The 27,415-nt window shown below is 44.2% G+C and overlaps 1 protein-coding gene across 1 annotated transcript in view; it reads right to left on the bottom strand.

Annotated features, from left to right (window-relative positions):
• The window catches only part of PRKCQ (protein kinase C theta), a 110,403-nt gene that overhangs the window by 79,921 nt on the left and 3,067 nt on the right, over positions 1–27,415 (bottom strand). The window contains exon 2 of the mRNA XM_077179263.1: positions 26,887–26,969. The gene's annotated coding sequence lies outside the window, so the exon portion shown is untranslated. The remainder of the gene's footprint in view (positions 1–26,886; positions 26,970–27,415) is intronic.

Genomic DNA, 27,415 nt, shown 5'->3' with positions numbered 1-27,415 from the left:
TATTAAAAGGCTGCATTAAAAGACACCTGCATTAATCCTGTATTAAAAGGCTGGACCATTTAGGTGTCACCTTTACTTTGACTGCAGTGAGTGCCAGGTGGGCTGCAATGTGTTTTTTGAGGAGGCCAGAGGATGGTAACAGGGATCAGGGTGTAGGGAACATGGCCATGGAAATTTATGGAAGCCATGGAGGATGTTCAGGTCAAGAGAAGTGAGCAGCAAAGCATAACACACCAACTTCTTTCAAATTAGTCAACAGAAGCAAAGGAAGAGATGCATCTCTCCTCTGTGTCTGCTGAGGACAAGACATTTGTCCTGAAAATGCAGGAATGGCCTTAAACAACACTGGGATGTGATTGGAGGAAAGTGACCTGGGTCATTTTTAGGACTTGCCAATGAACCAGGTAAGAGCAGGGTACTGAGTTCTGGGTATCTGCACTGAGTTTAGTGGATCCAAACTGGATAAATCAGACCTGGGTTTATGCAAAAGCCATGTAGATATTGCTCCCAGGTCCTGCAGGATGTGGGGCCATCGAGTCCTTAAAGCTGACCCCATGGGCAAACAGTCAAATGCAAACTTTTCCCTTTAATTTATTTGTTTTTTCCTACTTCAGGTCATAGGATTAGGTCGACGTTGCTTATATTTCCTGTCCTACAAAATGCAATCAAGATGTAACCAACCTCAAATCAATCCCTCTTGTGAGGAGTCTTTGAGGGACACATTTTCCATGGGAGAGTCAAGGGTTACAGATGACACAAGGGAAATTTAAAAGAATAAAGGAGTCTTTACAGCAGCCTCAAGTTACACCATATGAAGTTTAAAAAACTCCAGCACTCCCAGCTGAAAAGCCTGGGAATAAATGAAACTAAAATAAACCTCTTCAGCTTCATGCACAGAGGATTATTATTCTTTTCTCCATTGCTATACTTTCATGTTGGTGTAACTCCAAATAATTCATTTGTGTTACTTCTGTTTGTGCCAGGTTTGGGGAGGAGAGATCCAGACCCAAGCACTGGGTTGATGATTGACTCATCCTTTCCCACACGAAGAGAAAAACAGTGAATTGAGTTTTTATGGCTAAATCTGGATTTCAAACTGCATAAATTAAATATTTATATATAGACACATTTATATGCATATACATATATATGTTTGCATGTGTGTGGATGTGTAGTTTCTTTTGAATTTCAGTAAAACACATTGAATCCTGGGGCTTTTTTGACAGACTCTTGAAATGCAGCACTTAAAGAGGATTTATGTTTGAGGGAGATCACAAATGTGAAATTTTGAAGATTATTTGACAGCATGACGGGCCAAAATAAAATAGATGATGCAAGCTTTAAAACTGACTGGATAATGGCACATCCTGGTAACCTATTATTCATGTAGGGTTTGGTATAAATGTGCATATTCTTTTTTTAAAATTGCAATAATTCAAGGAAAGGCTGTTTTCTAGCACATTTCTACAGAAATATGAGGATCAATTCAGACCTCAGCTGTTTGGACTTCTAAATCAGGCCTGAAGCAAATGAACAGCACATAATCTTAAAAAAAGGAAGAAAGATGTTTCTTTGAATGAATGTTGCCAATATTTATGTGTCCACAAGATTACTGGAATAAAATTGTGCAAATGTTTGCAGGATGGAGCTATTAATTAAATAAGAAGTCATATAGGGTAGTGTATGACACAGCACCTTGCTGTCAGAGCATCACTTCTGTCTCTCTTTGACAGCAAGTGCCTAAAGGAAAAAAAATGGTGCCTTATCATATATTCTTCCTTTTTTAAAAAGGATCCACAATAAGGCAATCATTACCCTAGAACACCAAAAGGGCATTTGCTGTGAGGTGCATTCACTGGTTCTGATGGCAGGAGCAGGGCTGGCAGTAATGGGTTTAAACTCCAGCAAGGGGGAATTAGGGCTCACGTTGGGGCTGTTTCACCAGAGGTGACCAAGACAATCTGAGCAGGTTGGTTGGAGATGTTCCATCACCTGAGGTTTTAAGAACAAGTCAGGTGAGCCAGCACTAGTACAAAAACTTGTGGGAGAGTTCAATGAGGAATTAAACAAGGTCAGCGATAGGACTGTCACTGTCATGTTTTCTGAAAAATCCTCTTTGCCCAGGATTCTTCTCCTGGGAAGCTGAGAAGCTTCAGAGAAAAATTAAAACAATAATTATCTGATTTGCTGCTCCTGTGTTTTGCTGCTCTGGAATGTGGTTTGGAGGCTGTTTATCCAACATGTGAATTGTTTTTACTTAATGACCAATCACTGTCCAGCTGTGTCAGATTCTGGAGGAGTCACAGGTTTTTCACAAATATCTTGTTAAGCCTTCTGTCTGTATCCTTTCTCTATTCTTTAGAATAGTTTTAGTATAGCATTCTTTAATATTATATAAGTACATAAAATAATAAATCAGCCTTCTAAGAACATGGAGTCAGATTCATCTTTCCTCCCCACGATGGGGGGCCCCAAAAATACCACAATAGGACAAGGGAGGATGGCTTCAAGCTGGAAAAGGGGAGATTTAGATCAGATATTATGAAGAAATTCTTCCTGTGAGGTTGGTGAGGCCCTGGCACAGGGTGCCCAGAGCAGCTGTGGCTGCCCCTGGATCCCTGGAAGTGTCCAAGGCCAGGCTGGACAGGACTTGGAGCAGCCTGGGACAGTGGAAAGTGTCTCTGCCATTGGCAGGGGGTGGAACTGGAGGTTCTTTAAGGTCCCTTCCAACCCAACCCATTCTGAGATTCTGTGTATAAAGAACTGAAACAGGTAGGGTTGATCCCCCTTGGAGACAGATGATGGAAGAGATGATCCAAATTTACTGTGACTGTGATTTCTCTGAACACACTCACACCACCTCTGAGTTTGGATCTATATTTTTCTGTAAATATTTGTGTGCAGCACAAATAAGAGCAATTACTGTAGATGGGAACCTCAGTGGGTTTCAGTGGGCAACGTAAGGTTCCAACCCACATCACATTTAGTGGAAATTATGCATGTGAGTTACAGACCAAACTACACCACAGAAAATAAAAGATGTTTGCAGACTGCCTGTACATCTGGATGTTGAATTAAGAACAGTTTGAATTACAATTTATGTAACAAAGTTTTGCTGTTAGCCTGTGAGTGGTAAATCCTGAGTTCAAAATCCTAAAAGTGATAATATTTAACTTGTCTAAAGTTAAATGGGACAGAGGAGCACTGCATGAAAAACCTACTGCAGTACGTAAATGACTCATTTTCTTTCTGAACTTCATAAAGTTTCTCTCCTGACAATGAGAGAGAGTTTCTCCTTTTTGATCTTATTAAGATGAGTGATCTGTTTCAGAAAGATGGGCACTAGAGAAGAAGTGGCAGCATTGAGGGATGTGGCCAGCAGCACTGAGGTCATCCTGAAATTGTCATTGAAACAGATTGACCATGAAATGTCAAGGACTTGTTCACTTGGAGTCAAACTCATTCTTGCTGAACATGTCTGGAGAGCCAGAGCTCCAGTCCTGGAAGTCAAAGCAAAAGGTAGGAACCCAAGCAGTCTTCTTAGGATAGAACTTTCAGAAATACTTTGAAGCTGCTGATGGATTTTTGTGGGTATGATGGGGACAATCTTCAAAAAAGGCTGAGTGTCAACCCCTGAAAATGAGGCTTTCTTAAAATTCTTTGCTGAGGATCCAAAAATGAAGCTTCCCTAAACACTGGCAGCTTATCAGATCTTGGGAGATGTGCTGGAGGAGAATCTTTGTGAAGATTAACTCTGCTGGGACTGAGGAACTGGCAATGAAGGACTGAAACTCTTCTCAGCTTTTCAAACTTTTGAGATCTCTTCTGGCCTTGATTTATTGTCTGACAGGGCTGGCAGGCAGCTCAAACATTATTCCAGCAGCAGTCTCATGCACATGTGTATTGAACCCAGCAGCAGCAGTCGGGTCATGAATCTCATTTCACAAGACAGTAACGAGCCAATCAATACACCAAGCGAGTTTTACACCTTTTTCCCAACAATGAGAGCCTTTATCCTGCAATCAATATGCTAGGATGAACACGGGAGATGTAGCCACATCACAGCTACTGAAAACCACCAGGTATGAGCAAGACAGCTCAGTGGTTCTAAATAAAGGAAACAAAGAGCCTTGCATTTGGAAAGCTCTGGTTTGGCAAGCTCCCATGAACTGGAAAACATGGAAACACAAGCAATAGATCAGAAGCAGCTAATGCATGGTAACAGGATGTTTTCACAGTAATCCCCAAGTGTGAAAACATCCTGGTTGCACAGTGAGAAATAACTGAAACTCAGACCCTGGAGAAGGCAGGGCCCTGGCACAGCCATTGAGAGTGGTTAGTGAACACTTAATGGTGTAAAGAATAAACTAAAGTAATGTAAAGGAGTAATGCAGTGCCTGGAAGAGGAGCCTGGGTATAAGCACTAATGGAACTACATCTTTAGGGAGAGAGGAAAGCAACTGCTTCATTTTGCATCATCTAGATAAGCATGCCATGGAAGGAAAACATTTCTGACAGCAGCTGGCTGTGAAACATTTCATTCTTTTGATGCTTTTCAGCTAACTCAGGCAGAGGAAGTTAGCAACAAAAGGGTGGAGCAGGGATGGAAGGAGTACTGCACTCCACAACATGTGAGAGTGATCCTTTAAACCAGCCATTATCAAAAGAAGCTGAAAACATGGAAGGCTTTATGGCTGATCTAAGATTGAAGAGAAATTCTTGTTTTGTGGGAGGCTAGATCCCTTGACAGGAGCTCAGAGTGTGGTGGTAATCAGGAGCTGAAACATCAGAAAGAGAAAAGTGTTGGCAGATTGAGAATCAAGCCTTGACAATGTGGTTAGGACACATTAAGGAAAAACTGGGAGACACAGCCAAAACTGTGACACCTGAACTTGACATCATGAATGCCCAGCTGAGGTAATTTCAAGTTCTGCTTTCTGTTGGTGCTGACTATGGGTACTCTTGTCCTTCTTCTGTTGGTATTATGGACATATGGGACTGGGAAAGGAATATGTGCAGAACTGTGTTTTTTAAGAGGTGCAAAAGGGTTTTTACCTCCCAGCTGCCCCTCCAGCAGCAAAGAAAAGGAGTTCAAGTTTAGTTAAGAAGTGGCCAGAACCATGGCAGTCATAAACTTCTGTGCTCAGTAAATGAAATTAATAAATAAATTAAAAAAAATACAGGTGGGGAGTGAGAGATTTCATAGAAAGAAGGTGTTGAGGGGAGTTCTTTGGAAATCAACAAAGCTGCCCAGAGAAGGTCTCTTTAAGTCAGGTTGAAATGTTTTGTTCCTTGTCAGGTTCAGTGGTTTCTTTTATTTCCCCTGTATTTAACCCCCTGTCTGTGTTCACAGTTAACTCTGCTTCTCAGAGCAAACAGGTTGCTCAGAGCCCCAGCATTTCATTTTTAGAGAGGCAGACATACAAAATCTTAACACTTTTATTCCTCTTTTTTAAGATGTGAGTTTCTTTGTTGAATTCTGCCCAGGTTGCTATGCACTTCTGGCCACGCAGTTTTTCCTTTTGTTATCTTCCTCACCCACTCCCACTCATCAGCCAGAGCCCATTTCCATGTCTTTTGCTAACCCACCCCAGCAGTCTCAGTCACTGCTTCTTGTCCCACTCATCCTGAATCTGAGCTGGAACCACCTGGCTTGGGGGCTGCAAAGGTCTGGAGGGATCTGGTCCAGGGACCAAGAGCCAGGGCTTCTCCTCAGATGATGATCTCCCATTCTTTACTCTTCAAGGCTCTCTTGGGAGTATAATTCCCAGAGCAAAGTTTCTAAATTCTTCAGTTTCTTTTTGTAATGCTGTATTTATTAAGCTATTTTATTTTTTATAGAAATAGGTTTATAATATACTGGATGACAGTGTGAGGCTGCTGAGGACATGAAGCAAAATTAAACAGAAAGTTGGCCAGTCTCGTCACATTTTAATATTTAAAACTGTGCTACTGTGCATGTTCTATTCAAACTTTGTTTTGTTATGCAAGAGGTTAAGAAATCCTATATTGTAAAAAAACTAACTCCAAAACCCCCCACTTTTTTTCCTGAATGGATCTGCATAATAACTTCCCATTTTTACTGTTTTTCAATTAAGATGTTTCCATGTCTTTACTTCCTTCTGCCACTCTGAGCACAGAACTTTTCCAATGAGAAGAGAAACTGTAGCAGAACCTAAAAAGTGGTTTTTTACTTGCTTTAGGGGACAGCTATAGGTACATGTAGGTCTTCAAACCCATTATCTTGTGGGTCCCCTCAAAATCAGGATATTCTGAGATTATGTGATCTGATGTTTTTGTGCAGGGACCATGCAAGAGCTGGTGGCATGGTGTGACCATGGCAAATTTGGGCATGAAATCTCTGAGTCACAGACTTTTCCACAGGGTTCAAATCCTCTGACCAGGCCTCTAGGAGGCTGTCTCTTCTTTAACTTCCTCATAAACAAGTACCATAATATTTGACTTTCCTTCTAGGAAAAGCAGAAGATGGTGAATCACAAAGGGCCTTTGTTACGAGAGCAGCTCTGCTTTCACTCTGCCTGCCTCAGAGCAGCCCTTTGATGCCTATTTCCTGTGGCAAGTAAAAACAAAAGAAAAGAAGTATGGGAACACATTTTTATTGTTTTTCTTTGACCCTGTTTATGATGATTCAGTAGCACCTATCAGACCCCAACAGCCTCTGGGGCACTGCATTACTCTTCCCTGGGGTGAAGGCATGAGGGGCAAGGTGGAAACCAACAGATGGATCCATACTGTGGATTCCAAACTTATCTGGGACAGATTGGGATGGGAGACCACAAACTAACTGCCCTTGAGGTTTCTTCTTGAGTTTATTTTCCTCTTGCTCAGGTATCTCTGAGGGTGAATGATTCAGGGGACTTGAGGGAAGAGTGAGAAACTCCCCAGCCCCTGCCTCCCCACGGAGCCCAGAGGAAGGAGATATTGTCTCTGTGGTTAGAAAACCAGACATGTGTCAAACGTTTGCCTTCGAGTCTTCAGTAGAAAAAATTGTCACATGAGCTGCACCATATCTTGTGGTGGAGCTTTATCTGCTTGGCCCACTGAGGGCTGGTTTGAGGTGGAAATTTGTCACACTCAAATGCAGCTGTTTGCCTCCTGAAGAAGGATATTTGCAAACTTTCCCACCTTTGGGGGTTTCAGGCATCTCTCCTCCCTGATGTGCAGCCCACAGTGCTGGTGGAGCAGGACAGACAGCAGGGGCAAAGCAGCCGTCTGAAAATCAGACTTTCTGACTGTGCTTTTAAGAAAAAGAAGTGTTTGGTCTTTCTTTTTTTCTTTTTTTCAATGTGTGAAACCGAAGCAGGGTGAGATAAATAAGCATGGTCTGGCACACAATCAATTTACATTACACAGGCATGAGCTGTCTGTAATTATTTTGTCACATGGACCGGAGGAACATCCTTCCCACCATGGTCCCTCACTGCCAGCTCTGTGCAGAGCTGTTCACCATCCCAAAATCCCAAATAGATGCTCCCTGTGCTGTCCTACACGTGAGGGCTTGGTCTGACTTTGTGTGCTTGGTTTAGATGATGCCTCAGGTTTCAGCTTTTATATTTTTCAGATTTTGTACTGCTTTAGTGTGTGGGTCCGGGCTTCACATTATGGGATGGTGAGCTCTGTGCACATAGCAGGGAGACAATACAATTCCTGCTCCAGCTGGGCACCAAGGACAAATGACCCAAATCTCAGCCCAGGAGCACAAACCCCGTGGGCTGGAGAGAGAAAAACAAGCAGGGTGGGACTGCAGGGGCTAAAGCTGGAATGGGACAATGAACTGCAAGATGCAAATGGAGCAGAACTGATCCCAGGGAGAGACCTTATGACCAGTTGTCCATTTTTTTGACCATTTTGGTTCATCTTGGGTGCAGCCCTGGCTGGGCTCTTGTGCTACCCAAGGTGGATCCTTTGAGGCCTCCTAATAAATCCCTACTTAATTCTTTAGCTCCCTCTAGTCTCTGTTCTAGGTGAGCCTTCTAAAGGCATCATAGACACCAGACAGGCCGTGCCAAAGGGCAGAGGAGGTGTCCTGACCTATTCATCTCACTGCTACAGGAACAGGACTGTACGTTCAGTTCAGCTCTGGGCCCCTCACCACAAGGAAGACACTGAGGGGCTGGAGCAAGTCCAGAGAAGGGAACAGAGCTGGGGAAGGGGCTGGATCACCAGGAGGAGCTGAGGGAGCTGGGAAGGGGCTCAGCCTGGAGCAAAGGAGGCTCAGGGGGGACCCTGTGGCTCTGCACAGCTCCTGACAGGAGGGGACAGCTGGGGGCTCAGGCTTCGCTCCCAGGGAACAGGGACAGGAAAAGAGGAATTGACCTCAGGTTCACCAGGAAAGATTTAGACTGGCTATCAGGAAAACTTTCATCATCAAAAAGGTGTTCAAGCACTGGAACAGTCTGCCCAGGGAAGGGATGGAATTGCCATTCCTGGAAGTGTTCAAAGGACATGTGGCACTTGGCACCATGGTTTAGTGGTGGCCTTGGCAGTGCAGGGTTAATGGTTGGACTTGATGATCTAAGAGGGCTTTTCCAGCCTTAGTAATTCCTTGATTTTATGTTGTCTTGGCTATCTAGGGTCTCTTTTAAGTTATTTCCTGTAATTGGCTCCTTTATTGGGACTCTACATGACCCAGGACCCAGAAGAAAGGACAATTCCTATACTCCAAGTTTTCTTTCAACACCAAACAGTGATAACTGGTTGAGATAATGAGTATGCAGCAAGGTCTGCTCCTAAATATGTCAATGAAAATAAAATTAGCACTTCTAAAAAAAAAACAGCCTAAAATTTCCTCCCAACTTACTGTTGGGTGTCTGGAACAAAAGCTGCAGGAGGGAGCAGGCAGTGTTTGAAGTGGGCACAGATTGTCATGTTCTGCCTCAGCAGACGGTTCCTTTACAGGAAGCCACCACAATTTTTGTTCTGTAGCTGAACAGATCACAAAAACCCTCAGTGCTGCCACCTCACCCATCCACATCAGTGAAAAAAGTTAAAGGAACCATTTTTCTTCAGCCCTTTTGGGGTCTGAAGATTCAGCGGGGACCATTTTGTAAATTCCTGTTGCATTTTCCTGTTCCTGATACAAATGTGCTTGGTTTAGATGATGCCTCAGGTTTTAGCTTTTATTATTTCAGATGCAGTTCTGAGCTCCATATTATGGGATGGTGAGCTCTGTGCACAGAGCAGGGAGACAAAACAATTCCTGCTCCAGCTGGGCACCAAGGACAAATGACCCAAATCTCAGCCCAGGAGCACAAACCCCGTGGGCTGGAGAGAGAAAAACAAGCAGGGTGGGACTGCAGGGGCTAAAGCTGGAATGGGACAATGAACTGCAAGATGCAAATGGAGCAGAACTGATCCCAGGGAGAGACCCTGGGAGCGCTGGTGCATTTTGGGGCCATTTTGGTTCATCTTGGGTGCAGCCCTGGCTGGGCTCTTGTGCTGCCCAAGGTGGATTCATTGAGGCCTCCTATTAAATCCCTACTTTATTCTTTAACTCTTTATTCTAGTCTCTGTTCTAGGTCACCCTTCTCAAGGCACCACAACATGGAGCCAAAGGCAGATGCACCTGAGTTCTGAGTATTTGTCATGCTGGGTGTTGTCACTGGCAGTGCAGGACGCCAAAACAGCAAATCCATTCTGTCTATTTGTGCAGGAACATCAAGTTCTTAGGGGCAGGACAGCTATTGACCCTGCGAGCCACTGAGTCACTTTGCAAGTTCCTGTATTTTCCTTAGGAGGAAATGATACCAGACATCCAAACCATCCTGTTTAGCTTTTTACCTTCTTACCAAGCTGTGATGGTCACAATGTCGTGGTGCTGAGCTGTGATGGCTGGAGGGAATTAGTTCTGTTCCTTTGATTTTTCTTCTACCAGGGAACTAATCCGAATTGTTCTGTGGCATCAGCCGCTTGAATAGAAAATGTTATATAAAATTGAATGACCACAACAGCTCTGAACATAGGAACAATTTCTCCTCACAGGTCAATAACTTGAGTTTTCAGGTCAGGAAAGCATAAATTCTGTGGTGGGTTTGACACCTTAGTAACAAATAGGGTCCAAACACAGATAAAGGAATATTATACAACTTTCAAGTGACTGGTATTGTGGTCAGAGTGTACTAGGTTGCCAAGATGGTAGAAGTGAAATGAGCATTTCTCAAACATATGAAGCTCTTCAAGAACATCCATGGTAGAAGATAATGTAGGAATTGAGTGTGTTTTGCTTACAGATGTTCCAGGTGTGGCTCCATCAAAGAGCCGATAGCCACAACTGAAAGAGTTAAACACTTACTGAAGCCAGTGGAAACTTAAACATCCTGTAAAAGCACACTGAGATAGCTTAGACATGAGAAAGAGGAATTTCTTCCTACAAATAAAATTTTATAGGAAAACTACTAATTGTTAAATGCTAATCTTATGATTACAGAGCTGTCTGAAGAACCAATGCTGATTCACATGTGTAAGTTAAATGCATGTGTTGGATCTGTTGATAAGACTAAATTATGGGCAAAAATATGATCAAGCATGGGATTGTCTTTTCCATCTGGTCAGCAGTTAAAAGAGAGTAATGTGTGCAAAAGAAACACAAAATCCAAGCAAGTCACTGTCAAACTGAGGAGAGACACTTGGATGTTTGTGGAAATAAATTAACATATGTTATGTGTGAAGGGTACAGCCATTCTTTAAAAGACCCATGACAAAAACCTAATCAAATGACAGCTCTAATGACTGGAGCCCGAAGGGAGCTGTTACAATAATTATACAACACACAGAGGGTTGTAATAGCAGGGCCTCACCCACTGGAAGATGAAAGGATCATGGCAAATGGAAGCATTTGTATCCTTTGTATTCCCAGAGATGCCAGGGAGGCATAAAGACAAGAGCAGAGGAAAGGTGCATCAGGAATCAATTTAGATTAAGCAGTTTTGGCCCCAGGGTCTGTGTACTTGGGCTGATATGGGAGTGTGTCCTAGGTTGACTATATGATGCTTTTATCCCCAGTCATCTTGTTCTGTTTATGCTGAATAATAAGTTTTGCACCTTTAAGACTTGTTCCAGAGAGTGATGGGGGCAGAGAAGAAGCAGCAGTTTGTTTTCAGACACTGCACTCACTCCTCCACATTCCTGCTCCTGGCCTGTGTTGTCTGTGGATGGACAGACAGTGGGACAGAGCTCTCCTTTGCTTTTAGTTAGTTTAGCTAGCTGAGGCAAAGAAGTTCCCTGGACTGTGGGCTTTTTTCCTTTTTCTTTGGTGCTGTTTAAACCTGCTCTGGACTGAACACCCAGCAGAGAATCAGCAGCTCCCACCTGTGGCCTGTGACCATGTTCACAGGGGTTCTTGGATGAGGGAAGAGATGAGAATGTTTGCTCCATGTTCAGAAGGCTTGGTTTATTATTTTCTGATATATATATCTTACATTATGACTATACCAATAAAGAAAAAGAAGGACAGGTTTTCTCAGAAGCTTGCTAAGCTAAGAATAGAAAAGAAGAGAATGATAACAAAGGCAGCTCTCTGGGACTCTGTCCGACATAGCTCGGTCCTTGATTGGCCATTAATTATACACATCCAAGATGGGCCAATCACAGGTGCACCTGTTGCATTCCACAGCAGCAGACAACCACTGTTTACATTCCATCTCTGAGGCCTCTTAGCTTCTCAGAAGGAAAAATCCTAAAGAAAGGATTTTTAGTGAAAAGATGTCTGTGACAGTGGCCCACCAGGCCGGGCCTGGGCCGCGACATTTCCAGCACCAGAGGGACTGATAAGAGACAGAGTGACCTGAACTGTAACCCAGGCAGGGGACTTTCTCAGTTTGTCATCTCTTTTGGAGCAGCAAGGGGTTTTATTGTTTAATATTGTCTAGGTTTTATTGTTTAATAAACAGGTTTTTTCCACTTTTCTCCAAGGAGGAATTTTCTCCCAAACCGGTTGGGGGCGGAGGGGCCGATTGAATCTGCTTTCCTAGAGGAGCCCCTTTGGGGGTTCTCTCTCAAATTTGCCCTGAACCAGGACAGAGTGGGATGTGAATTGATCACTGCAGGGTGTGAACAGAGAAAGCAGGTCCAGCCTCTGACCAAAAATACATGAGGAGGTGATGAAGGTCTGCAGGAAGGTAGTTGGTGGTCTGAGCCACACCTCTGGCTCTCAGGGTACAAGATTCCCATTCTTAGAACATGATTCAGTGAATCACCTCCTTTTACCCTCACACAGACCACTTCTGTCTTGCCTAAGCTGGGCAAGAATTCTGGGTACTTCACAGGATCACAGAATGACCAGGCTGGAAGAGACCTTCAAGGCCATGGAGTCCAGCCCAGCCCTGGCAGCCAGTGCCACATCCAGGCTGTCAAACACACCCAGGGATGGGGACTGCACCACCTCCCCGGGCAGCCATTGCAGAACTTGATCCCCCTTGCTGGAAAAGCTTTTTCCTGCTCTCCAACCTGAATTTCCCTTGGCACAGCTCAAGGCTGTGTGCTCTGGTTGTGTCAGTGCTGCTGGAGAAAGAGCCCAAGGGCAGCTGGGCACAGGCACCTTTCAGGAGCTGCAGAGAGCGATGGGGGCAGCCCTGAGTCTCCTTTGCTGCAGGCTGAGCACCCCCAGCTCCCTCAGGGGCTCCTCTCAGGCTTTGTGTTCCCAGCCCCTCTCCAGCCTCTGGACGTGCTCAGTGTCCCAGGGTCCTTCCCGAGCTGAGGGGCCAGAGCTGGGCACAGCACTCGAGCTGTGCCCTCACCTCACCTGCAATGCCCCTGGGTGATGTCTCCAAAGAAAAGGAGGCTTGAAGTGCACAGCAGTGTGGAGCTCAACTGAGCACTAGCAGAGTTTTTCTCCTTACAGAACACTTATTTCTCAAGACCACCCTCTTGATTTTTCTCCATCATTTTCTTCATCTAACTCTGTTGCAGGCACTCACTGTTGCAGAAAAAAAAAAAAAAAAAGTGTTTATCAAGATAGTGGGTTTATCAAGCAAAAAAAAAAATAAAAATAGGTGTTTATAAAGACAATGCACTACCAATGTGCACTTTTATAAGTGAAAGCAAAAGTAGATATCGTGAACTAGGGAGGCCTGCACTTCAGGCAAGGCCTGTGATAAGTTTAAAGTGTTGTGCCCCTTATATTACCATATATTTAATTTCAGTTCAAACAAACCTATGGAATATTAGTGACCATCCTATAAAATGAGCACTTGAAATGAAAGCTGTGCCACAGATCTGATGGGCTGCATTTCACAGGTCAAAAAATTGTTCTATCAAAATCTGAAGTCGCCTCCTCTTCAGAGTGAGAAAAAGTGAATATGTTCTTCCCTAGGTGTCCCTAATTTTCTCAAAAACATGCCAGCTTTATTTTCCTTTAAAGGAATACTAAGAATGTGCATGGCTTGCTTTCACTTAAAAGACTGATTTTCCTGATGACCAAAAGGAGCACTGTCTTCCAAGCTTTTTGTCCTTTAGGTTATCATCTTCATGGCAATATGGATGGATGAACCTTCCTAACAGCTGGGGCTCCCAGAGTTATTCCTAGATTTCTGAGAATAAATGAAATAGCTGTTGGGGAGCCAATGGCTAGTGGAAATAAGTCTGAGGTGAGGACTTGTAATTTCAGCAAACTGGAAGAAGACAATTTCAAACTGGATGATGATGGAGCCAGAACCACATGTTGGATCTGTGATTAAGTTGTACTTTTATCTTATTTTCCACCAAGGCAAACTTGTGGTAGTTTATCACAATTCTCTGAGTAATGCATCTGTTTTTTCCTCAGTAGCTCACAATTATTGAAAAACCCTTGTACTGGGAGGGTCAGAGTCACTCCTAACTAGTCCTGGCTCAGAACTAGACCAGAGTATAAATGGCAGTGGATAAGAGCCAGTGGCTCCAGGCTGTCTCAGGGAGGGATTGATGTCACCTCCTGCTTGGATTTGTTCTGGATTGTATATCCTACCATAAAATAAAAAAAAAATAGCTGAAAATACCATTAAAATCCCTGTGTTCATTTTATCCCAGTGATTTCCTTTAATATTTCTTTCTCTGAGCACTACTAACTCTGTTAATTCCCAGCTGTTGCCTGACGATCAAGAAACAAATGTTCATCCTCTTCTGGCCATGGCCCACAGGTATTAAGGGATAGTTCCACTAATGCTCCACACCAAGACTTCACTGCCACTTGACATATGGAGTAATTTACCCCTGTTGGCAAAAGGAACCAAAATCAGCACGTTCCTTTTACAGCCTAATCCTGCACGTGGTGTTGATGTGTAAACAGTGACACGCCAGGGTTTTACTACCTGACATAAAACATGCATTAGCACTGAGGAAATGTGTCTGTGCATTGCAGGGAAGTTGTGGGTGGCTTTTTTTTTTTTTTTTTTTTTGCTTCAGGAAAGACTGTTTCTGTCACACAGAAATCGAGGTGAAATTAGATCAAACCACCTGGAAAAGGTAATAATACAGAGAGCAAAAGGAGATGGTGCATCTCTTTTTTGGAACCCTGAGAGATGCAGATGTTCAAATTTGGAGTGCAAGTGCCAGCCCATGAATTTGATGGGTGTTCTCAGCATCCACTGCAGTTTAGGGGTTTTATCCTGAGAGAAACAGGCCCCCCCAGAACACATCAAACTCAGACAATTGTAGATGTGGAAATCAGGTCAGATGAATCACGTCTTAAAAATGACCATATTTTTCTCAAATTGTGAGTGGGGAAAGAGTGACTAACACCTGCAGAGATGATATTAGGTGGGGTGAATTCTACCCTCAATTTCTCTGAAAATGAAGCTATTTTAGCTCATGAGACACAAGGCTGATGTTTCAGACAAAAGGGACAATATGGGACTGTCTGAAAAACATGAAGCCCTTGGGAGTTAGAAAATATAGAAAGTCACAGCATTACTGTCTTGTGTGTATCTGTGTCTAGGTATTGAGATTTGTCCTCTGGATTTCTAGTTCTGTGCTCTTCAGCGTGCTGTCTTGATGCTTGTATTTTAATGAAAAATGCCCCTTTTTTAATTGTTAAAAAGAGATTTTTTTACTCACTTTGGGAGGGAGGGAAGACAGGCTCCAGAGCTGCACTGACCTGAGGACTTCTATTTATCCAGAATTCTTGGTGTGGCAGAAAACAAACCATCTGGGGCTGCTGAGGACTCTCAAATAAACCAATTAAATTCATGGGCAACCACAACTCCTGCTCACTAATTGTGGCATGGATGTGAGAGTAATTTGGGGTTTTTAATTGTTCTAAGACAAAAATTTTATGATCAAGAAAATGTCATTTGTGTTTGTGATGCAGCCTTTGCTAACAGAACAATAACAGAAATCATCATTGCACTACTATATAAATCTTTCCATGGCCTTCAGCTGATGTTATTTAGTGTTGCTGTCCTGTCTCCCCACCTGAGAACAAAATATCTTGGGATTGGAAATAGTGGCAGTGTGACAAAATGTTAAAATTTAGAATTATTTCTCTGTAATGAAGAAATAAACTCTAGGATCTTATTTGTCTGAAAAAAAAAAAGGTACCTGAGAGGGCACCTGATACAAATGAATACAGGAACTTGTATCTAATTTTCCTAACACTAAACCTCGGGGGAATATCAAATAGCATTGCTGTCTGATTAGTTCAGAAAACAAAAAGACATATTTATTGTAGCAGGGTGAAGTGCAGCTCTGATACATTTTGCCAAAAGACAATGAGATGAGAACACTTAGAAGGTTTCAAAAAATGATAGAACATATTTTGGGAAGAAAACATAATTAAGGACTTATCATCTTGGTAGCTGCTGAAGACTGAGAGCTGCTTGATGTCAGGATATTCTTGGGCTTCTTTTCATATTTTTTGTTGGACATTGCTGGAGGCAGAACTTGGCTGAGAAGATCTTTGCTCTGATCCAGGCAGCTTCATGCTGCTCCATCTTATACAGCCTGTGCACTCTCAAGAAGCCTTCTTAAGCCACTGTGTCCATCAAATGCTTTACCTTGACCTGAAGCAGCAGGAAAAATCCAAATTTCTTCAGGAAACTTGAAGATTTGTGTAGTCTGGGTGAGATGTTTGTTAACAAAGTTCTCATAATTAGCTTTAAGTCCACAGGGCACTGAGAAGGAGAGTATGTGAGATTCCAGCAAGGATTTAAGGCTGAGCACGTTTGAAGAACAAACCTCCCTATTTTCCTGTGTATTTCACATCCTCTTTAGAAATGGAAAGAAACACTTTTGGCACTGCTATCTGCAAGGCACCACAGAGAGTCCAAACCTCCACAGTGTGCAGAGGGTCCCCAGAGTGAGGTGTGTCAGGGTCCCCAAGGTGAGGTGTGTCAAGGTCCCCACTCACCAGCCCTGTCTATCTTTGTGTCTCCAGGCTGTCCCACACAACGAAGCTGGTGACACCTGGTGTCACCCTCCTGCAGCACAAAGCAGATGCACCTTCATGGGCATTGCAAGGGACTGTCTTGGTTTGGAAAGACAGGTGTCTGCTAAGGAAGGCAGGAGCTTCCCCTGAAATGGAGAATGTAAGCCCTCCCCACCCCTCCGAATTGCTATAAATTTTAAATTAAGGGGCTCTCAGGCAAAAAATATGGGAGCAGGAAATAACAGTTCTTTAATAGGGAAGAAAAAAAAAAGGATAAAATAAACAATGCAGTACACTAGAACAACACTGACAGAGTCAGAACACAACCTGACACCCTGTGGGTCAGGGTGTTGGCAGCAGTCCCATTGGAATTGTGGCTCAGCCCTCCTGCAGTGTCAGGAGTGGTTCTGCTGGAGCAGGGATCCTGTAGAAAGGTGCAGTCTCTTCCTCTGAAGATCCAGTGGGAGAAGAGACAGCTGCTGTTCCTCTGAGAAAGCCAGTGGAGAAGCTGTGCTGGTGTCTCAAAACCTCTGGATTGTATCCAGGTAGGAATACTTGGCTCCTCCCTCTGGGCTCACATCTCCCAGTGGGATGCTGTAGTTCTTATCAGCCATGCAGTGACATTCAATAGCTGTTATCAGCAGATAGCCCCTCCCGAGGGAGGAGTGATTGTGGTCACTTAGAGAGAGAGATAAGGCAAACTGCCCACCTGACAAAAGATAATCTGCCATAGAGATGGTAATAGGGAACCTCTTGCCTTGCAATCTGGAACAGGGACAAGAACAGTTCTGTCCCTGTGTAGGGGTGTCTCTGTTGGGGTTGCCTGCTTGGCCATGAGCAAGCAAGGCTGAGAGCCATTGGAGAGGCCACTTTAGTTCTGTTGGAGGAAGCTCTCAGTAATTCTCACACCCGTGATCTGGATCAAGTGTAGAGCAGGACAAATGGAGAGAGTCACATCTCACTGTGACATCCTGACCCACGTGTCTGTGACCAGAAACACTGGATTTTTCTGATTGTGCCATAGGAGAGAGGTCAGGGCAGTGCAGACAGGACCCTCTTTCATGGCACCATGGGCATGAGAAACCTTCCAGATATCACCTGCTGGTCTGACACCATCCTCTTTCACTACCACAAGGACATTCAGCCTGGGGGTTTAAACCCTCATGGAGCCTTGACAAATTCAGCCCTCATGGTGAAATCTCAGACCAAGTCATCACTCAGCTGCTGCAGTGCTGATTTTGGTTTTCAGCATGAAAAACAGCATGAAAAAAAATGCAGATGTTTCTGGCTTGTGATTTTTTCTTTTCCCATTCCAGCCTCTTCTCTCAAGAAAATATTTAAATTATTCTCACATACAAGGAAAGCCCAGGGAGCAGAAATGTTTCTGACCAGGCAGCTAAATGAAATGTTGAAGGTCTGAGGAACAAAACTTAGTGGTCCAGCAGGTCAGCTAACAGCATCTCTCACAGAGAGACAAACTGAGGGGAATTCAACTTCTTTAATCTCTTTCTGACAGAAATGTGGTCGAGAGCACAGAGTGCCTGTCAGAGCACATATCTGCTTCCAGCCCTCCCTGATAACATCTGGGACCACCAACAAGGTGGAACTGAGCTTAACACCAGGACAGCAGCCTCAGAGGTGTTGCCAAGCAGCCCCGCAGGTGTTCATAGTTGGGGGTAGAGAAGAACACAAGAATTTTGGATTTTCTGCTGTGATTGCATCCCCTGACCATCACACCCATTCTCCACAACCCATGACTCAATAGCTCATGGGCAGGAGTAGAGCTGAGGTGTTTCAGAGCAAAAATGTGATGCAGGAAGAAAATGAAGGTAGCAGAGGGTAGGCAAGAAACTTTTGGAGAATGAGGTTTATAGAGGATTGGACAGTAAATGGGACTGACTGTGAAAGAGAGAATGTGAGGCCAGTGACACCAAACTGCAAGGAATCAGACTGATTTATTCAGAATAATTGTCCCTGAAGAGATCATGATTGCTATTTTGTTATATCTCATATTTCCCTAGAAATTCAAGAACAAAGAAGCCATGGGACGATTTTCCTCATGATGGTTTCTTTTCCTACCTACAGGATAACACTTGTGTTCGTCCTTTGCAATACAAACTTTTCAACCTTTGCCTTTCTTGATGTATGAGACAATTGCCATGTTTTGGTTTCAAAACATATGCTAGAAAGTGCCCTAAGTGTGTTTAGAATCCTCTGTCCTCAACAAGTGAGACGTGACAGCCTTGCCAGCGTGCCTGGCAGCCTGATGGAAGGGACATCAAACAACCTAACACTGAGTCTGGTGCCTTTCATCCCACTGCTTCCAGGAAAGGTTCCCAGCTCAGGCTCCATGGAATCACCATCCCCACAGGCAGGGGGCTCAGCATCACAGGGCACAACCACACATGAAGCGGAGCAGGAGCTGATGTGGTGCAAGAGGGTCACTAAGGAGGAGGAGGAGGAGACAGGCTGTGACAATGAGACTCCATAACCTCAGTGGAGAGGGGCAGATAAAACTGGAGAGTGATGCAAAACAGTTTTGGGAGCTAATTAGCCTTCCAGTACCTAAAGGAGGCTTGCAAGAAGGCAGGAGAAGGACTTTTCACAGCAGCATGGGGTGACTGGACAAAAGGGAATGGCTTTAACTGAAGAAGAGTAGATTTAGATATGAGGAAGAAGTTCTTTGCTAAGAGGGTGGAGAGCCCTGGCACAGATTGCCCAGAGAAGCTGTGGCTGCCACACCCCTGGAAGTGTTCAAGGCCAGGTTGGACAGGGCTTGGAGCAACCTGGGACAGTGGAAGGTGTCCCTGCCATGGAATGAGATGATTTTTAAGGTCCCTTCCAACCCAAACCATTCCACGATTCTGTGATTCTGTACATTAGCACCCCTTTGACCACAGAGTGATCTACAGGTGACTGTGCTTGTTTAGCCTGTCCTGATCATCTGGGAGAAGTTAGGCAGCAGCAGCCATGGTTGAAACCTGAGCAGTGCAACCCTTCCTCCTCTCACACTAATTAGCAGGGCTGTTGGGACAAGCTGTTTAATTACTGCTGGAACGCTGCTGCTTCCACTCCTGGGCCATGGTCCTTCTCCTGTTCAACCAGAAGGATCCAAAATTCACCCCTGTCAAGCCCTGGTTGAGCAATATTAACACAGCATCTGCCAGGCTGTTTTGAATAGCTGCTAAACATCTACGCTGCTTTAAGAGGGAAGAAAAGGCTTTTCAAGTGCTGCATACATTACCCATAGCAGTGGGGAAGGATGTTAATAATTCATTCATGCTCTCAGACTCTGGAGTGTGCTAGATCTTTCAACTCACAACAATAGACATCACCCTGCAGGCTGTCATGTCCCCCTTTTAACAAAGGGAAAGAAAAGAGAGGCGATAAAAAGGAGGAAGATTTCCTGGGTGGAAAATCTGAAGCCTGATGAAGAATTAAAGCCTGTTAAATGTCTACTTGAGCCAGCCATTGAGCAATAAAGCCTATTTGCAACCAGTTGCTGGAAGAAAGAGCTGCATGTGCAGGAAAAAACATTTGTTGGGAAGATGCTGGCATTGCTTTCCAGAGGCTGTGGAATACATCAACCCCCTGGGGTGCCTGTTCAGCAAGTTTTCCTTATTCAAACCAGAGCAGAGAGAGAAGAGGAAGGAGTCACCCTGAGAGAACATATGTGTGGAATTATTTTCATGTGACTGGACCATCCTTTGAGTACCTGATTTGCCTTCAGCTATGCCCTACCCCCACAGGATGTTCCCAGTGGATGTGATAGAAGCCCACATGTGTATTTCCAGCTCCAACAGAAATAAAGGCAACCAGAAGTGACAAGAGGCCTTGTTTAGGATGAAGTAGGTAGGAAAGCAGCCACTGCTGGAGGCACAGCCAGGACTTTTGGGCTGGTGACCATTGCTGAAGTGTGGCCATCCACAGTAACAATCATCATGCCCATGACAAGGAGAGAAGCCACCCATTTCTTTGGGATTTATCCTAGGTCTGTATTCCTGCTTTCATCTCCTCCTTCTGCTTCCCTGAATGGAAGAGCCTGCCCTGTCCTTGCTCCTTCACTTCCAAGGTGGTAAAGTCTTGCCTGTCATGTTGAGAAACCCCACACCAGTCTGAGAGTAAAGGAGTGTCCTAGTCATGGGGGAATTGCATTTCAAAAGGGAAAGATTCATGTCCTTTATGTGCTGGGTACTAAACTACACCCAAAAGTAACAGGAAGGTCCTTCCTGTAAAGATTGGACCATGTGAATGAGCAAGAGTTGACAGAACCAAAATGTTTCCTTTCTGGGGAGGCAGGAGATAAATAAATATAATTTAATCCTTCTGAAATCCAAACAGCCTTCTTATTTCTGTAGCCATGTCAACAGTTTTGAGCCATTTACAAATTCCTCATCTGACTCCCCTCTGATTCAGAATTATCCCAAACTGGTTGACAAACGGAGAAGAGGGCTCAAGTCCTACCACATCTAATGTCTTGATGAAAACTCTGGTTTTCATGACATAGGCTGGCCCATTGAATTCAGTATTGTGCTCCCTCGAGTTCACTTACTGCTATTTTCCATGGAAAACTCCCTATGGACATTTTTGTGTACTTGGGAGAAGAAAAGCAATGCTTTAATTCTTCCCTTGCACAAGTCTGCACATCAACCACAGAACAGCTTTCCTTCAGGACGGGTTCCCTCAAAGCAGAATTTCAGTTTTCCTTCAGGACGGGTTCCCTCAAATCAGAATTTCAATTTTCCTTCAGGACGGGCTCCCTCAAAGCAGAATTTCAATTTGAATTGACTTTTTGAGCAGAATTTTTGAGCTCTGCTGCATGAAAGAGCAAATTGGAGATTCCAGGCTTGCTTCACCCTGTTGCATTCCAAGCTCAATTCAGGCAGGAACTGCTGGAAGGAGATATTGACCCTTGCCTGCCAGCTCCACCAAACCCCCCACCCCCAAAAAAAATCCAGGGCAAAGATCTTTTGAGGTGGAGGCAATCCCTGTGCCTCTCTGAGCCCAGGCAGGGTCACTTTATCTTCTGAGGACGTTCTAGGGACCAAGTGTTGCAGCCAGTGTGAGGAGCTGAGCTGCCCTTTCACTGCCCTCAGCTGTGGGGGGCTTATTCAAGGCTTTTCACAGTTCATCCTCACCCCCCAGCTCAGGCATGGAGATCACAGAACCTGGGTGAGCCCTTGGAGGAGAGAGACAGGCACTGCCGTGCCTTCCCTTGGTGCCTCCATTCACCCTTCTCCTCCCTGTCACCCTTGGCAGAGGTGCCACTAGGATGTGACAGGGCTGCAAAGTCTTGGCACAGAGCTCCTGATTTCTTTTTTCCTTCCCTCTGCAGGGACGTGGAGCCAAGAAAGTGTCAGCTCCATAACTCTGCCCCAGCAGAGCCCTGCAAACTCCCCCAGCCAAAGCAGCTGAATAGGAAATGGGATGGAGCTGGAAACTTGTCCTTGTCAGCTGGGTTCTCCATCCAACAACTCATAAAAAACCCTACATGAAAGCAGCCAGCACCATTGCAGCTCACTCCTATCTGAGAAATGGCATTTAATCCCCACACTGTTTATTTAACTCTACACGACTGTTGTGTAATGTCATGCTGTTCTGTCCTGATCTTATTCCACAGGGAAGCTTTTCAGCTCAGGAAATTCATGGATCAAACTGCCAGGTCTCAGTGTTTTGCAGAGCTCTGCCATGTAAACGATTATTCTACAAAAGAAATCCCTCTAACACACGAATTTTGACACCAAAGTAAAATAAAATAAAAGTGCAAGTTTAGTTTTATTTTCATTTTAGATGTATTTGTGATGAAACACCTGAATTTATCTCAACCACACAGGAACAAACAGGAAAACCTAGGTTCCCAAGCTTAGTGGTTTTGGGGTTTTTTACCTGTCATCATTTTTAAGGATGTTTGAGGACTGTTGAACCCTTAGGCTGTGCTTTTCTTTCCCATGATTACACCTGCATGACTGGATTTCCTATTGAAATCACTCAGCTGAAACCAAGGGGGGCAGCACATTTAAGAACAAGATTTGGTCTCACGCTCCTCAAGCAGGAGCTTTATTATTAACTCTTCAAAACCTGCTCACCTTCCAAAGCTGAAACCATGCAGAAGGGAGGTGTCTTGAATAAAATAAATTTCCCCCATGGCTGGGAAACAATAAGGAGCAAAGAAATTTGTTTTGTTTAGTGTAATGCAATTTTTTTTTTTTTTGTGTATGTGTGTTATCCTGAGAAAAATCAAGGAAACATAGAATGATTTGGGTTGGAAATTACTTGAAAATCCCTCCAGTTCCACCCTCTGCCATGGGCAGGGACAACTTCCACTATCCCAGAGTGCTCCAAGTCCTGTTCCAACCTGGCCTTGGACACTTCCAGGGATCCAGGGGCAGCCAAAACTGCTCTGGGCACCCTGTGCCAGGGCCTGACCACCCTCACAGGGAAGAATTTCTTCCAATTTCTAATCTAAATATCTCCTCTTTTATTTCCATTTGTATCTGTCCATGTGAAAATTCACTCCTTATTTTTTGTAAGCACTGAAAAGATACAGAAAATGAATATATATCCTAGATTTAATAAGGTCTAAAAGCATTTTCACTGTCACAGTATTTTTGGACATCATGTCATTTTCTTACTGCCAACCAGTGCTGAGAATAATATGCCCAATGGTCACCATGAAAGCACTCGCCCTAAACCCTGATCTGGGCTTAGGTAAGCAGGAAACTTCATGCAAGAGTTCTCACAGTCAGAAATGAGCATCCAGAACACTCAGTTTCCATTTAATTGTGTTGCAAGTAAACTATTACAGACAAATCCCAGGGGGCAGGGCTGAGGGGCAGTGATGCTGTGAACTACCTGGTGAATTCTGTTGAAGTGGTTCCTGAAAATATGATTTGGGGTGTTTTTTCCAGCAGTGGAGGCACCAAAACTGCCTTGGGTAGGTGATTTCTGTGCTTTATCAGTCTCCTGATGGAAACTGCTGCCCATTGCCCTTGGGCAAAAGCCCTCTGGACAACTCTGGGCTGCTGGTGGTGGCTCCAAACCCACCCTAATTGTGTCTGCTGTGGTCTCAGAATCTCTGCTGGTCACAGTGACTCTGAGGTATGTACCAGCTTCTTTTTCCCAGCCCAGCAGTTGAAGAAGGAGTCAGGATTCTTCTGTTTTTGTTCTCAAGGTTGTTTATTGTACCTTATCTATAAAATTCTTTCTCCAACCCACCGAGATCTGTCCAGCAGGTTGGGTTGAGGCACACTGACCACCTTGGGGCAGTGTTATCTTTTTATACCAAAAACTACGTGTACATTATTTACCATAACTTCCCAATACCTATCCCCTATGTTAGACAGTGAGCTTCTGCCTTAAACCAATCCAAAAGTGCCACCATCACCCAGATGATGGAGGCTAGGAAGAAGAAGGAAGAAGGACAGGGTACACCCAAATTCCTCCATCTTGGGACCCCGAGCCCCCATTCTAAAAACCCCAAAAATCTATTTTTTGACAAACTAATATTATTCTAAAACTCTCTTGACTTGTAATTCTTCATATAAAGGTTGGGTAATTGTTTTTCCATGGGTCAAAATCAAAGTCACAGGGGTGTCTTGGGCTCTGTGCCAAGGTCTCTGAGCCCTCCAGGCAGGGGCTGGAGCCATCCAGGACAGCCAGAGGGATGTCCTGGCTTCTGACACTGTGGCAGAGCACAATCCAGAGCAGCCTTTCTTCCACTGCCAGCCCTTTTTCCCCACTGCACACATGGAGCAACAAATGGCATCTAAACACGCGGGGAGCAGCGGGCACAACAAGCAGATGGTGGCAGAACAAGGGCCCGGATCCATTAGCAGGAATCTGGATCAACTCGAGGATGATTCAGCGACACAAATCAGGGGTAAATACACAACAGACACTGCACGCCAGCCCTTCCCCCGGGAGCTGGACGTGCTGGGAGGGAAATGCAGGGCTCTGGCATCCTCGCCTGTGTCTTTTTGAGGATGTACACAGGAGGGCAGCAGACATTTACTCAGCGTTTGGCACCGCATTCCTTTCCCTGACACAAATCTGGGATAGTGTGAGCTGTCCGTCAGCACGAGGGGATGGATGGATGCCGGTGAAAAAAACCCATAAAAAAACCCAAAGTTGCTCTAATTAGACACAGCGCACATTTCACTGTTAGGACAAAAACAAAGGTCTTGGTAATTTTTTCCTGCTGTTGGGCTAAATTCACCCCCCACCAAATTATCTCAGGATATTCCTTTCTTCTCCCTAGTTCATTTTATTGAGTGTTTGCTATTTTTTGTGTAAGTTACCGCCGTTGTGTTTTTTTCCAGGAAGAACACACTTCTATTTTTCCCATTGAGATGCTGACACAGGAATCTCAAACATCTCTCTCCCCTTGTTTCTTGAGGGACAATGAACGGGGCATGGGGGAATAGGAGAGTGTGTAAGAAACACCCTCTAATTCCAGCTAATGAAGCTTGTCAGTGAATATGAAAATCATTATTTAGGTTTGGAAAACAGAAGCCTGCAACAGTGTTTCTCTCAGCAACGTTTCTATTTTTTTTTTTTTTTTGTGAGTGGGTATAATTAAAGTAATTGTCTTTAGCCTGCAAAAATACTCACTGCCTTCTTCCTGCTCCCAGCCCAGCTCCATTCATTCCTTTGAATTTGGCTTCTTGGTAACTTTGTCCATGATCCAGCACAAACAATTCTGCACACTGACGTTGATGCCAGCTGAGATTGAAGCCTTTCAGGCAGAGCAGTGTATTTTGCCTAAGTATTTGCTCAGGCTGATACTAATTAAAGTACTAATTGCCATGTGCTTTGGTTCTCTTCAGCTGCCTGAAAGGAGTTGAGGATGGGTGTCCAAGCTGAGCTGAGCTCCACTCCACATCCTCAGTGACTGCAAGAGGTGTCAGCGATGCCTCAACCCTCCCATTTCACAGAATGATAGAATCACTGAGGCTGGAAAAGGAATCTAATCTCCTTGGTTCCAACCATTCCCCCAGCACTGCCAAACCCACCACTAGACCACATCTCTAAGCACCACATCTTCATGACTTACTCAAATCCCTCCAGGGATGGTGACTCCACCATCTTCCCTGAACAGCCAGTTCCAATGCTTGGAAACCCTTTCTGTGAAGAATTTTTCCCTAATATTCCATCTCAGCCTCCCTGGCATGACTTAAGGCCCTTTCCTATTATCCTAACTTTCTCTCTGGGAGCAGATCCTGACCCCACCTGGCTGTCCCCTCCTGTCAGGGAGTTGTGCAGAGCCACAAGGTCCCTCCTGAGCCTCCTTTGCTCCAGGCTGAGCCCCTTCCCAGCTCCCTCAGCCTCTTCTGGTGCCTCAGACCCTTCAGCAACCTAAAAAGAGGATGAATTCTGAGGGAAAACCCCCACATTTTCTTTCCATTTAACTTTATTTGTGAGTCTGTAGGTGCATATCTGGTGTGCAAAGCCCACTCATGGACTGAGAGTGCAGTGATCACTTGGGTAGTTTGCACTGCCCTCTGAAAATAGCTGTTTTCTCCAGCAGCAGAGAGGGATTTTCAGAAATAATATCCTCAGGTAGGTGTTTAAAATTCCATAGGGTGCTTTGTGTCCAAAAGCCAAATTTTACAAGATTTTTGAGCGCTGAAATTAATGAGATTTAGGAACCTACGTGCTTGAAAAGAAAACTCCCCAAACAGAGTTGATCCTTGCCCACAATCCTGTTGGCAAATGTGTGACAGGAGCTGAACACATCTGTGAACTGGTGTAATCAACTAAGAATCATCATTCCTGCTGTGAGATTTCGCAGCCTGACACACACAGAGCAATCCCAGCCTCAAAAGTCACGGTGGGAAAGGGACTGAAGTGTTTGGAACAGCAACACTGCCTGTTGCTGTAATCTCCACTGTGATCATGTCTCTGGGGACTGGGATTATGAGAGATGCTCTGTGGAATGAGGCTGGTTTGTGTCACAGGACTCCACTAAGGCAAAACACACAATAAAGAAAAGCCTGACCAAGCAAAAAACCCAGACATTGTCCAGCTGTGGTTTCAGGGCAGTAAATATGATTGGGGATTTTGCTTTATCTCCAAGTTTTATCCTCCCTTCTGCCACGGAATTGCAGCCCAAGCCATGAATGCTGATTTGAGGACTTCACCTCCTGAAACAGAAATGTGGATGTTGTGTGTGCCAGCAGTATGGGAACTGTCTCAGTGTGTTGAAATAAAATCCCTGGCATGGTTTGCTCTGGTGGCTGTACTGGGAATACAATGTTAATTGCTGGACCAGGCTTTGGGCAGCTAATGAATAAAGAATCTCAGTGGATTGGGGTCTTAATTACCTGATTTACTTTAACCTGGTTTCCTCTAACCCAGCAGGTCAGTGGGACTAATCCCAGAACAAGACACTATGCCATGTGGTATCTTCAAACAGGTCCAAAGATTTCCAGAGATGAGGAAGGAAGTGGGGAAAGGTGCTTGTCTCAGTGGAAATTAGTTACCTCTGCCTAATATGATGACATAGAAATTAAATTTTGTTAGCTACTTACCAGCCTGAAGACCCAAAGATACACGAGATCTTGTTCCTTCAAATATTTCCATGCCCAGACTTCTGTTTGTGCTCACAGTCAAGCTAAAAAAGCAGCAAGCACAACAATTTCTCATTTCTCTCAGCTGGAAAAAAAACCCAAAAAACAAACAAAAACCCCCCCCCCCAAAAAACCCCCCCAAAAAACCAAATAAACCAAATTAAAAAAAACAAACCTAAAAAACCTAACAAAAACAAAACCAAAAAACCGAAAACCAAAACCAACAAAATAATTCAAACAAAAACCCACAACAAACAAACAAAAAACCAAACCAAAACAAACAAAAAAACCCAACCCAAAAACCAAAAACAGCAAAACCAAAAAACTTCATAGACCCATGGAATCATTAAGGTTGGAAAAGACCTCCAAGATGAAGTCTAACCTTGATCCTTCATTATTAAATCCAAACCTTATAAAATGAGAACACATTTCAGCATACAGAGCCTCTGTCAGAACTAATAAACAAACAGGAACTCCAAAGTTTTATCAG

This window comes from Agelaius phoeniceus, chromosome 5 (genome assembly GCF_051311805.1).
Source record: "Agelaius phoeniceus isolate bAgePho1 chromosome 5, bAgePho1.hap1, whole genome shotgun sequence".
Classification (NCBI taxonomy): domain Eukaryota; kingdom Metazoa; phylum Chordata; class Aves; order Passeriformes; family Icteridae; genus Agelaius; species Agelaius phoeniceus.
Note: the sequence above shows the minus strand (reverse complement) of the source record. Positions and strands in the feature narration are given on the sequence as shown.